At 42.7% G+C, this 12,125-nt stretch overlaps 1 protein-coding gene across 2 annotated transcripts in view; it reads right to left on the bottom strand.

Annotated features, from left to right (window-relative positions):
- Positions 1 to 8,121, bottom strand: part of LOC106576214 (USP6 N-terminal-like protein) — a 91,149-nt gene extending 83,028 nt beyond the window's left edge. For both annotated transcript variants that reach the window (XM_014153223.2, XM_045699862.1), the window contains exon 1: positions 7,858 to 8,121. The gene's annotated coding sequence lies outside the window, so the exon portion shown is untranslated. The remainder of the gene's footprint in view (positions 1 to 7,857) is intronic.
- Between the last annotated feature and the right edge of the window lie 4,004 nt (positions 8,122 to 12,125).

Below are 12,125 nucleotides of genomic sequence, written 5' to 3'. Positions count from 1 at the left end.
CACCTACTCTCTCACACACACACACCGACTCTCTCACTCACACACACCTACTCTCTCACACACACACACACCTACTCTCTCACACACACACACACCTACTCTCTCACACACACACACACCTACTCTCTCACACACACACACCTACTCTCTCACACACACACACACCTACTCTCTCACACACACACACCTACTCTCTCACACACACACACCTACTCTCTCACACACACACACCTACTCTCTCACACACACACACCTACTCTCTCACACACACACACCTACTCTCTCACACACACACACCTACTCTCTCACACACACACACACCTACTCTCTCACACACACCTACACACACAGCTTGGCTGAGGTTGCACCAACATCTGGTGTGCTGTGTGTGAGCCAGCCACTTCAAGGCCAGGCAGAGAGAAAGCAGACCAATGTGCCAGCGGGCATAAGCACCCACCAGAGACTGGCACCCGGAGCTCTGCCCGCGCCTGGAGAGAAGGGGAATGTAATAACTCTATACCCTGTCAAACATGTGGTCTGTGTGTTTGAGAGGCAGGATGTGTAAGTTGTATTGTAATCTATTTATCAGTGTGAGCTGACCTGTGATCACACACGCACAGTTAACCTGTTGGGGGTAGGGGGCAATATTGACACGGCCGGATAAAAAACGTACCCGATTTAATCTGGTTACTACTCCTGCCCAGTAACTAGAATATGCATATAATTATTGGCTTTGGATAGAAAACACCCTAAAGTTTCTAAAACTGTTTGAATGGTGTCTGTGAGTATAAAAGAACTCATATGGCAGGCAAAAACCTGAGAAGATTCCTTACAGGAAGTGCCCTCTCTGACAAGATCTTGTTCTTCTTGTCTCTGTTTATTGAAGACTGAGGATCTTTGCTGTAACGTGACACTTCCTACAGCTCCCATAGGCTCTCAGAGCCCGGGAAAAAGCTGAATGATATCGAGGCAGCCCCAGGCTGAAACACATTTGCGCTTTTGGCAAGTGGCCGATCAGAGGACAATGGGCTTAGGCGTGTGCACGAGTCGACCCCGTGCTTTATTTTCTTTCGTCTTTTTACCTAAACGCAGATTCCCGGTCGGAATATTATCGCTTTTTTACGAGAAAAATGGCATAAAAATTGGTTTTAAACAGCGGTTGACATGCTTCGAAGTACGGCAATGGAATATTTAGAATTTTTTTGTCACGAAATGCGCCGTGCTCGTCACCCTTCTTTACCCTTTCGAATAGTGTCTTGAACGCACGAACAAAACGCCGCTGTTTGGATATAACTATGGATTATTTGGGATCAAACCAACATTTGTTATTGAAGTAGAAGTCCTGGGAGTGCATTCTGACGAAGAACACCAAAGGTAATCAAACTTTTCTAATAGTAAATCGGAGTTTGGTGAAGGCTAAACTTGCTGGGTGTCTAAATAGCTAGCCCTGTGATGCCGGGCTATCTACTTAGAATATTGCAAAATGTGCTTTCACCGAAAAGCTATTTTAAAATCGGACATATCGAGTGCATAGAGGAGTTCTGTATCTATAATTCTTAAAATAATTATGTTTTTTGTGAACGTTTATCGTGAGTAATTTAGTAAATTTTTTGTAAATTCACCGGAAGTTTGCTAGTTCTGAACGTCACATGCTAATGTAAAAAGCTGGTTTTTGATATAAATATGAACTTGATTGAACAAAACATGCATGTATTGTATAACAATGTCCTAGGTGTGTCATCTGATGAAGATCATCAAAGGTTAGTGCTGCATTTAGCTGTCTTCTGGGTTTTTGTGACATTATATGCTAGCTTGAAAAATGGGTGTCTGATTATTTCTGGCTTGGTACTCTGCTGACATAATCTAATGTTTTGCTTTCGTTGTAAAGCCTTTTTGAAATCGGACAGTGTGGTTAGATTAACCTGTTAGGGCTAGGGGGCAGTATTGACACGGCTGGATAAAAAACATACCCGATTTAATCTGGTTACCACTCCTACCCAGTAACTAGAATATGCATATACTTATTACATATGGATAGAAAACACCCTAAATTTTCTAAAACTGTTTGAATGGTGTCTGTGAGTATAACAGAACTCAAATGGCAGGTCAAAACCTGAGAGATTCCTTTACAGGAAGTGGCCTGTCTGACCATTTCTTGAACTTCTTTTCCATCTCTATCATTTACTAAGGATCTCTGCTCTAACGTGACACTTCCCACGTCGTCCATAGGCGCTCAGAGCCCGGGAAAAAACAGAATGTCGTCATTCCAGCCCCAGGCTGAAACACATTATCGCCTTTCTCAAGTGGCCGATCAAGGGACACTGGGCTTATGCGCGTGACCCGACCGCCCCCGCCTTTGGGATTTTTTCCACTGTTTGCCGAAAAGGAGATTCCCTGTCGGAATATTATCGCTTTTCTATGAGAAAAATTTTGTAAAAATTTATTTTAAACAGCGGTTGACATGCTTCGAAGTACGGTAATGGAATATTTAGAATTTTATTGTCACGAATTGCGCCATGCGCGCGACACTTCTTTACTATTTCGGATAGTGTCTGGAACGCACGAACAAAACGCCGCTATTCGGATATAACGATGGATTATTTTGGACCAAACCAACATTTGTTATTGAAGTAGCAGTCCTGGGTGTGCATTCTGACGAAGACAACAAAAGGTAATCAAACTTCTATAATAGTAAATATGATTATGGTGAGTGCTAAACTTGCCGGGTGTCTAAATAGCGAGCCCGTGATGCCTGGGCTATGTACTTAGAATATTGCAAAATGTGCTTTCACCAAAAAGCCATTTTAAAATCGGACATATCGAGTGCATAGAGGAGGTCTGTATCTATAATTCTTAAAATAATTGTTATGCTTTTTGTGAACGTTTATCGTGAGTAATTTAGTAAAATGTTACCGAATTCCCCGGAAGATTGCGGGGGGTATGCTAGTTCTGAACGTCACATGCTAATGTAAAAAGCTGGCGTCCCACCTAGCCCATAGAGGTTAATGAGAGTCTTGTCTTTAAAATGGTGTAAAATAGTCATATGTTTGAGAAATTGAAGTAATAGCATTTCTAAGGTATTTGAATAACGCGCCACGGGATTCCACTGGCTGTTACGTAGGTGGGACGAAATCGTCCCACTGGCCCTAGAGAAGTTAAGGTCACATTTAAAGGGCATTTTGTCTCCGGCAGTGTTTTCTGTGTGGGGAAAAGGAGAAACCAAACCCTCCACCCACTCAGTGCCCACAGCACCATTTTGCAGACTGTGTGTGTGTGTCTGTGTGTTTTATTACAGAGAGAACCCATAGCAAGGGCCTGGTTGCTATGCTACGGAAGCTCAGCCGGGACCAGCTTTTCAGGCAGTCAAAGAAACCCCTCCAACTCACACAAGACACTGCCCAGACGGACAGACAGACTGCTCTTTCATTACAAACACACACACATCTACACACTAGTTCTGTCTCTGTGGAGAGGCACGACAAGAGGCACGACTGCTCTTTGTGCCAACTGTGTACAGATCCCATGTGGAAAAGTGTGTGTGTGTGTGTGTGTGTGTGTGTGTGTGTGAGAGAAACAGAGAGGGGCAGATGACAGGGGAGGAGAGGAGATCATTGTGGCTGCTGACCCTTGCCTGAGTACTGCAAGCTGCTCTGTTTCCTCAGTCATGGTATCAGGGCAGAAAGACAGAGATCCTTAGCATTGTCCAACAACTATGAAATAAGGAACCATGTTTGAAATGGCACTAGGGGTATTTTAAGTGTTTTTAGTCTATATGTCATGGTATGCTATGCAGTAGTAGCTAATAGGCTTAGTAGTACAAATGAATGAATGGACATAAATAGGATACATACAGGTGATGATTCATTCACTGACTTTGTTTATCAGGACGATTCTAACATTGGAAAGGGGCGGTGAGTGAGTTCTCCTTTTCCATTCAACATAAACTCGCTGCATTCATTGTGCAAACGTGAATATGCAGCTTTAAAATTGTGTTTTTACAACATAACTGTTAATAATCAACCAATGAAAGCGGTTGAGATAGAAAAGTTATGGCTGGATGGGGCTACTTTCCTTTCCAGTCCAACACTGTTCAAAAATATAGACCAAATCCCCTGTTGCAACAAATAGACCGAGCTGTACAGGTGGTGCAGGGCAGGCATGAGCTGATCTTTCTTGTGTAACTGTTTCATATTCTGAAATGTTGGTATAAATAGGGGGAAATACATTTCTAGTATCCAATTTGCGTTAGCTTTACAGGTAGCAAGGATAATTAATCTCGCTAAATGGCCACATCTGGATGCTTTGCCCGTCAATATTAATGGACTGCAGCACAGAGATGTATCGATATAAACAATTCACCATGAACCACAACTTCCTCATCAACGCCTGGAATTGTCTGCATCAACAAACAATACTGACCATAGCTCCCACTCCCACTGCTCAACATGTCATGCCCTTCATCAGCATGACTATGCACAACTATCTGGGTGGACACCTGCGTCTTCATTTTATGAAGGGCAGTAAAAGTAGCCCGGCTAGAAACAGCGTTAGCCCACCTAGCCAACATTAGCCACAACGAATTGAGCTTTGTAACATATAATAAACTATTGCAAATTCGTAGCATATCGTAGAAATTGGAATTCGTAACATATCGTACAAATTGGAGGATGCACATCCACAAATGAATACATACCATATATGGGTGTGAACATTTAAACATTAAAAAGTTTAAACTAAATTGGGATCCTAACATTCAGAAAAAAAATCCCTTCCTGAAAAACATTTTTTTTTATTCCCAAAATGTAAATCACAGTGCGGTTATCACAGAATTAACACTAACAGGTCCCGATCATCATCATAAACGGAAAATACAAATGAAAAAATACCTTACGCAACAATGCTGCAATGTGAGGAGAAAAATACATGTTAGCTCCTTCATTAACAGGAGCTGTAATGCCTGAGGGAAAGCGAGAGGCTCGAAGCAGCACACGTCTGTGACTAGGGGAGCAGGAAGAGGAACAGATAGCAACCAGATCGACTCACATTGATAGTTATTTATCATCTCATTACATAGTACCTGTTTTGACTTGCATCAAACTGAGAGACGCTAGTTAAGCTAGCTAACGTTAGCTAGGCTAACTGAGACAACATAACTCACCTTCTGAAACCTACAGTAAATAACAACTCCATTCAGATTATTCATTACAGTTCACCTGTTGGCTCTTGGTGTTGTAGCTTGTCCTTAGAACTAAAAGTTAATGCTGTCTTTTTAATTCCATCTTCCATTGATTAGCCTACTGATACACTACATGGCCCTTCAACTTAGTGGACTTGGCTATTTCAGCCACACCCGTTGCTGACAGGTGTATAAGATCGAGCACAAAGCCCTGCAATCTCCATAGACAAACATTGGCACCTTTCCAACAAGTCACTGTTACATTTCTGCCTTACTAGAGTTGCCCCGGTTAACTGTAAGTGGTAGGCCACACAAGCTCACAGAACAGGAAGTGCTGAAGCACCTAAAAACCACCTGTCCTTGGTTGCAACACTCACTACCGAGTTCCAAACTGCCTCTGGAAGCAACGTCAACACAAGAACTGTTCGTCGGGAGCTTCATGAAATGGGTTTCCATGGCCGAGCAGCCGCACACAAGCCTACGATCACCATGCACAATGCTAAGCGTTGGCTGGAGTGGTGTAAAGCTCGCGGCCATAGGACTCTGGAGCAGTGAAAACGCGTTCTCTGGAGTGATGAATGACACTTAACCATCTGGCAGTCGTACGGACAAATCAGGGTTTGGTGGATGCCAGGAGAACGCTACCTGCCCGAATGTAGTGCCAACTGTAAAGTTTGGTGGAAGAGGAATAATGGTCTGGGGCTGTTTTTCATGGTTCGGGCTAGGCCCCTTAGCTCCAGTGAAGGGAAATCTTAAAGCTAAAGCATACAATTACATTCTAGATGATTCTGTGCTTCCAACTTTGTGGCTACAGTTTGGGGAAGGCCCTTTCCTGTTTCAGCATGACAATGCCCCCATGCACAAAGCAAGGTCCATACAGAAGTGGTTCATCGAGATCGATGTGGAATAACTTGACTGGCCCCTGACCTCAACCCCATCGAACACCTTTGGGATGACTTGGAACGCCAAGTGCAAGCCAGGCCTAATCACCCAACATCAGTGCCCGACTTCTCTAATGCTCTTCTGGCTAAATGGAAGCAAGTCCCTGCAGCAATGTTCCAACAGCTAGTGGAAAGCCTTCCCAGAAGAGTGGAGGCTGTTATAGCAGAAGAGGGAAACAACTCCATATTAATGCCCATGATTTTGGAATGAGATGTTCAACAAGCAGGTACCCACATACTTTTGTACATGTAGTGTATATCCTAATGACTTGCCATAGGGAAGCTCTGACTGTAGCCTAGTAACAGTTTGATGACTTGTGATTGGACCAGTAGCGTAAATTATACCCTTTTCTCTCACCGCAGGAAGCCCGATGTAGACCATCTCCACTGTGAATTCAAGTGGACTTTAATGAATTTCGTATCATTTGAATGGAAAACCGAGAATTAAACGTTAATTGTTTTCCCATTTGTCACATCTAATACCAAAGGAAACATAACATATACTAAATGGAGGGACAGATTTACATGAACTATGTTAGGTCTACCACTGAATCCAGGATGCGTGTGTTAATGCAGATAATTCCAAACTAAATCCAACGCGTCGCATTGGTCTCCTCACTAAAGTGGAAGGCATAGCCTACCTATGGACGACACAGCTCGTTGCTAATAATAAAACATTTTTTTTTTTTTTTAAAAGGCTTTACTTTAAACGATGCATCTGTCAGCAAATGGCGTATATTTGTTTGAAGCAGGAGGCTGTGGTCGTCGTTCAGGCCATTCTGCGGGCAGGGACACGACCGGAGGGCTCGTCAGCCACTGCACGAGAACCGCGATACTCAGCGACAACGCTGACAGTACCGCACAGTGACACAGTGGAACACAGTAACGTCCACTACCGGTCATAAACAGGCTATGATTTGTTTGTGATCTGCTCTCATGCTTCTGGGTGGAAGCCAGGCAGGAAACTTTCATTCCTGGGTGACATTTGTGAAACAATGTATCGGTTTGCGAGTTCTATGTTTGCAATTTCGCTCTTTGTGGCATGGCTACAAACTATCCCTAAAGCAGTTTTTTTTCTCGGCCGAGCCATAAAGCCAAGAATGTGTTAAACCGCATTATCCCGAAACGGGACAGGACTGAGCCATTCCCTCTCCCATGCGGCTCATCGCTACTACAGTAGCCTGTAGTCCCAGACGTGGCCTTATTTACTCACAACACAGCCACATGCGCAAAATACCATTCAACAACTCTAATTCAAATCACTTAATTCTACAATTGATCCCCTTAAATCAATTAGGCTACAGGAGAAACGTTGAAAGCCCCACGAAACGTCAAATGAGTGAAAGGAAAGCCAAGCCAACCAGAGCCGCGGAACGCAGGTCTGTGACCAATGGGAGAGCTTGATTCGTGGTTCTGCAGTCTGTCAACATCGACCCTGCTGCAGGAGGCCGTCCGGGGGTTTGGCTAGGTACTGTAGGCCTCGATGAATAGAAATAACAACAAAGTTTGAAGCTATTAAACCATATTCCCGATTGTAAACAAAAAACGGGAAGAATCCCGCATACCGAGTCGTTCAGTGCGGACAACAGTACACGAACGCGTTCCCGTCACATATGCCACTTTCAAAGCCGCAGTCCGCTTGCTAGCGCTTAGCCAACAGCAGTACACCGACATCCATATCGGGGAAGTTCATAAGTTACATTTCCCAGAACATTTCGAAAATGGAAAGGACAGGTTTACCTTGTTCTAACTCGACGTGTCCGTCCTGATCACATCGCTGCGTGTGTTTTCCCGGCCAAACTGGAGTAAAACATGTCCATTGTCCCGTAGCAGGAAGTCAGCGCTCTCCCAGAACAGAAGACTTGTCAAACTCACTATGAACCCCTGCAGGGCGCTGTGTAATCAATCCCAGTCCAGGTAGCACTGCGCCGCCCGACACGCTCATCTCACCCGCCATGTTGGATCCGAAACGAGGTTGCGTCACATAGGTGGCGAATAGTAAATGACCATTAGTTGTCACTTGCGCCTTTTCATTTGATAGAAGAAAAAATGAACAACAAAGGAAAAGTCGTCTCATAGTCTTCATAGGCATCATGAAAAGAACAGCGCACGAGTCTTGCTAATAGCCTGTTAAATCAACCTGGTAGCCTATAAATTCATGATATTGATATTAAAGGGGGAAAAAACTATTTCTCAAGAGTTCTCATTTCAAGTGAAAATAGCTGGGGTCCTAAAAGTATTTTCTAGGTTATTTAGAATAGGCTACTTTGTTTTTTTTGTCACACAAAATTACACAAATTCTGCTATTCTGTTATTATTTGTAACCAGCGACTCATTGCGTAACCCTTGTATTTGTTATTGAATGCTGAAGAACTAAAGTGTATATTCTGCAATGTGATACAAGAGTCTAGCTATACTGTATGGTGTTTACATACCAGTGATCCCACTGAGGGAGAGAGACAACTGCGAGACAACAGCCTTTATACAAATATAATGTTAAAACAATGTTCTAACAGAGCCTGAACTAATCCGTATGATCTGAAGATTTTGCAAAACTGCACAGTACCAATAGCCCATGGCTATGGCCCTTGAGAATAAACAGAGTAGTTGTGTTTGCAGGACAGTGATACGCTTTTATACACAGATAGTGGGAATGGCCACTTATTGTATTCTACGGATACCAAATAGCCTACCCCAAAACCCGTTAATCTTGAAAGTCATTTTATGCCTGCCAGTTTCCTGGTATATTATGTACAGTACCCATTTTTTAAAACAGGCATGATATCAGATACTCTCTTTCTATGACACATCTAGATTCTGGACTGGATGTCTAAAATTAAACCAGCCCCAATAATGTGGGCCGCAGTCTTAGTATACAAATCTGTTTGGCTCTGTTGTGTGTGTATGAAACGGCCGTCAGTGCGCTGCTAACATTTTTGCTTTTCTCCCCTGTCCCTTTCCCTATACCAGGCTGTTAATCGGCGACCTTTCAACCTAACTGTGGAGTGAGTTTACAGTACGTAACGTTTTTAACTCCGTTACACTCACCCCTAAACTCGCCACACAGTGAGCGACCCTGGCTGTTAAGCTGAGCCCAACTGTGTATCCGGGTCACGGCACCAGTGAAACAGCCGTCAGTGTGCTGTTAAATATATGGCTTCCTCCACTATCTCTGTCTCCATACCGGGCTTAAACAAGTGATCCTCTTCTCACAAACACACATGACCGCCCTCCTTGAAAACGTACCAACCATTTTCGCTATCCAAAAATATCTAATTCGATATCTCCACCGGCGAGATTTGTAGCTAGCTGTGGAGGGAGTTTGCGGTACGTACTTAACTCTGTTACTTGTGCTTCCTAGTGATGTGGCCCTCTCCTAGCAGAGGCTTTGAGAAACCAAGATGGTGTATAATGTGTGCAGCGCAGTGCGGTAGAGTATTTACCTTTGTGAGGGTGTTATTGGAAGAACATAGAGACTGCTTAAAGGTTATGCTAACTGGGGCCTGTGCCTGCTTGGCTGACTTCCAATAAGACTAAATAGTTCTTCGATTTCACTACAAGTCACTAGCAATGTCTACACATTTTATTATTTCACCTTCATTTAACCAGGTAGGCTAGTTGAGAACAAGTTCTCATTTACAACTGTGACCTGGCCAAGATAAAGCAAAGCAGTGTGACACAAACAACACACAGTTACACATGGAATAAACAAGCGGACAGTCAATAACACAGTAGAAAAAATCTAGTCTATATACAGTGTGTGCAAATGGCGTGAGGAGGTAAGGCAATAAATAGGCCATAGTAGCGAATTAATTACAATTCAGCAGATTAACACTGGAGTGATAGATGAGCAGATGATGGTGTGTAAGTAGTGATACTGGTGTGCAAAAGAGCAGAAAAGTAAATAAAAACAATATGGGGATGAGGTAGGTAGATTGGGTGGGCTATTTACAGATGCACTATGTACAGCTGCAGCGATCGGTTAGCTGCTCAGATTGATGATGTGTTTGTTTTGAGGTTACTATATAAAGAGACTAGACACAATAAACAGGGTATACCGTAGCAAGGGTTGATGTTTATTACATCTAGATTCAATTCAGAAACAGTCACAACAATTTAGTCAAGCAATGTATTCATTTATGCGTTTGTCACTTGTTTTTGGAACACACAGTATGACAGACATTAATGAACCGCAGCTCCGTTCAATTAGAAAGCAAACTTGAAGTGCTGTAGAGAAGTCACAAACAGACAAAATAAAGTATTTCACCAGCGTCAGGGCTTAGTAACCCTTTACAGAAGAGATAGAGAACACAGTGTTCTTCTTGGGAACAGTTAGCTAGCCTAGGTGTCTGAGTCACAGGTGGTAATCTGTTATCTATCTCTCCCAGTTAGAAACTTTGTCTTGCTTACCTTGTTAGTGTCACACTTTATGTCCCATCAGTTCTATTAATGTCACACCTAATGAGGTTAAGGCATTGGGGAGAGTGTGACACTCCCACAGTTCACCCACTGTGTGTGTTGATTTCATGGTCTATTAGGCCTGTGATTGTGGCAGCGGTGTCTGCAAACCAAGTCTGCCCCAACAAGAGTAACTACTCAAATAAAGAGCACAGTATGCTGCCTGACTGATGCACAGAGGGATACCACTAGATTGTTTTCACTTTGTGTACAATTTTTGTTTGCAGAAATGATTTAATAATTGTATTACAGTCCTGGAGGACATTTCAATACAGCCCTCAGAAAATAAGAATAGTCTTGTCTATCCCAGCAGGGGAGAAGTGGAGGCAGATGGCTCCATCCTAATGGTCCTTCTTCATTGTGGTGACTGTGGACTCACAGATACACAGGGGTTCTCTGGGTGTGGACCAGGAATCAAACACCCACAAGGAGCCCAGGATGCTTCCCACACTGGAGAGCCTGCAGAGGAACTAGAGAGGTAAACAAACAACACACTCAAGCTTCAATAGGAATCATATAATAGTAGATCACATTTATGGGCCCTAATCACCTCATAACTTTAATGGTTTACCTTTTACACTTCATATACAAGTGATGGGTAGCGCTTACTGTGGCCTTTTGGTATTTGAAGGAAAAAACTTCTTTAATGGTGCATAAAGTTTAACAGCATCACATGTTTTTATGAGACTGTTCAGTTCAGACTAATGGAAATAAAAACATATTCCAGCTGCATGTTCCTTCATAGTCACAAGATGGCAGCAAAGTACTGTCTAAATCAAATAGGGGTGTAAGTCATTTTGGGAGCATTTCTGAAAATGCAAGTTTTGGATATTAACACTACATACATTTAATAAATATTTTGCCAAAAAACATCCAGTGTCTATTTGGTTATTACAAAGTTTGTTGAAAAGTACTATGAGAAACAAAACTAAGCCTTCCTTTGTATTTTGTATTTCTATTTATTAGGGATCCCCATTAGCTGATTCCAAGGCAGCAGCCACTCTTCCTGGATTCCAAACACACCAAAGCACCCACATTACATATAAAACAAAAGATAAAACAGTCAACTATGTTTGTACTGAATGAGCTAAATATAAAACAGTACATCATATAACATCCCTACACCACCACATGTCCACAACACAAAATGTTCACAATGTGTGTGTATGCATGTGTCTGTAACTTTGTGTGTGTCTCTTCACAGTCCCAGTTGTTCCATAAGGTGTATTTTTACCTTCTTTTTAAATCTGATTCTACTGCTTGCATCAGTTACCTGATGTGGAATAGAGTTCCATGTAGTCATGGCTCTATGTTGTACTGTGCGCTTCCCATAGTCTGTTCTGGACTTGGGGACAGTGAAGAGACCTCTGGTGGCATGTCTTGTGGGGTATGCATGAGTGTCCGTGTATTTTAAACAGACAGCTTGGTACATTCAATTTGTCTACACCTCTTACAAAAACAAGTAATGATGAAGTCAATCTCTCTTCCACTTTGAGCCATGAGAGATTGACATCCATGTCATTAATGTTAGCTCTCTGTGTACTTTTAAG

Source organism: Salmo salar, chromosome ssa17 (assembly GCF_905237065.1).
Source record: "Salmo salar chromosome ssa17, Ssal_v3.1, whole genome shotgun sequence".
Lineage (NCBI taxonomy): Eukaryota > Metazoa > Chordata > Actinopteri > Salmoniformes > Salmonidae > Salmo > Salmo salar.
This window is presented reverse-complemented; position numbering and strand designations above follow the sequence as displayed.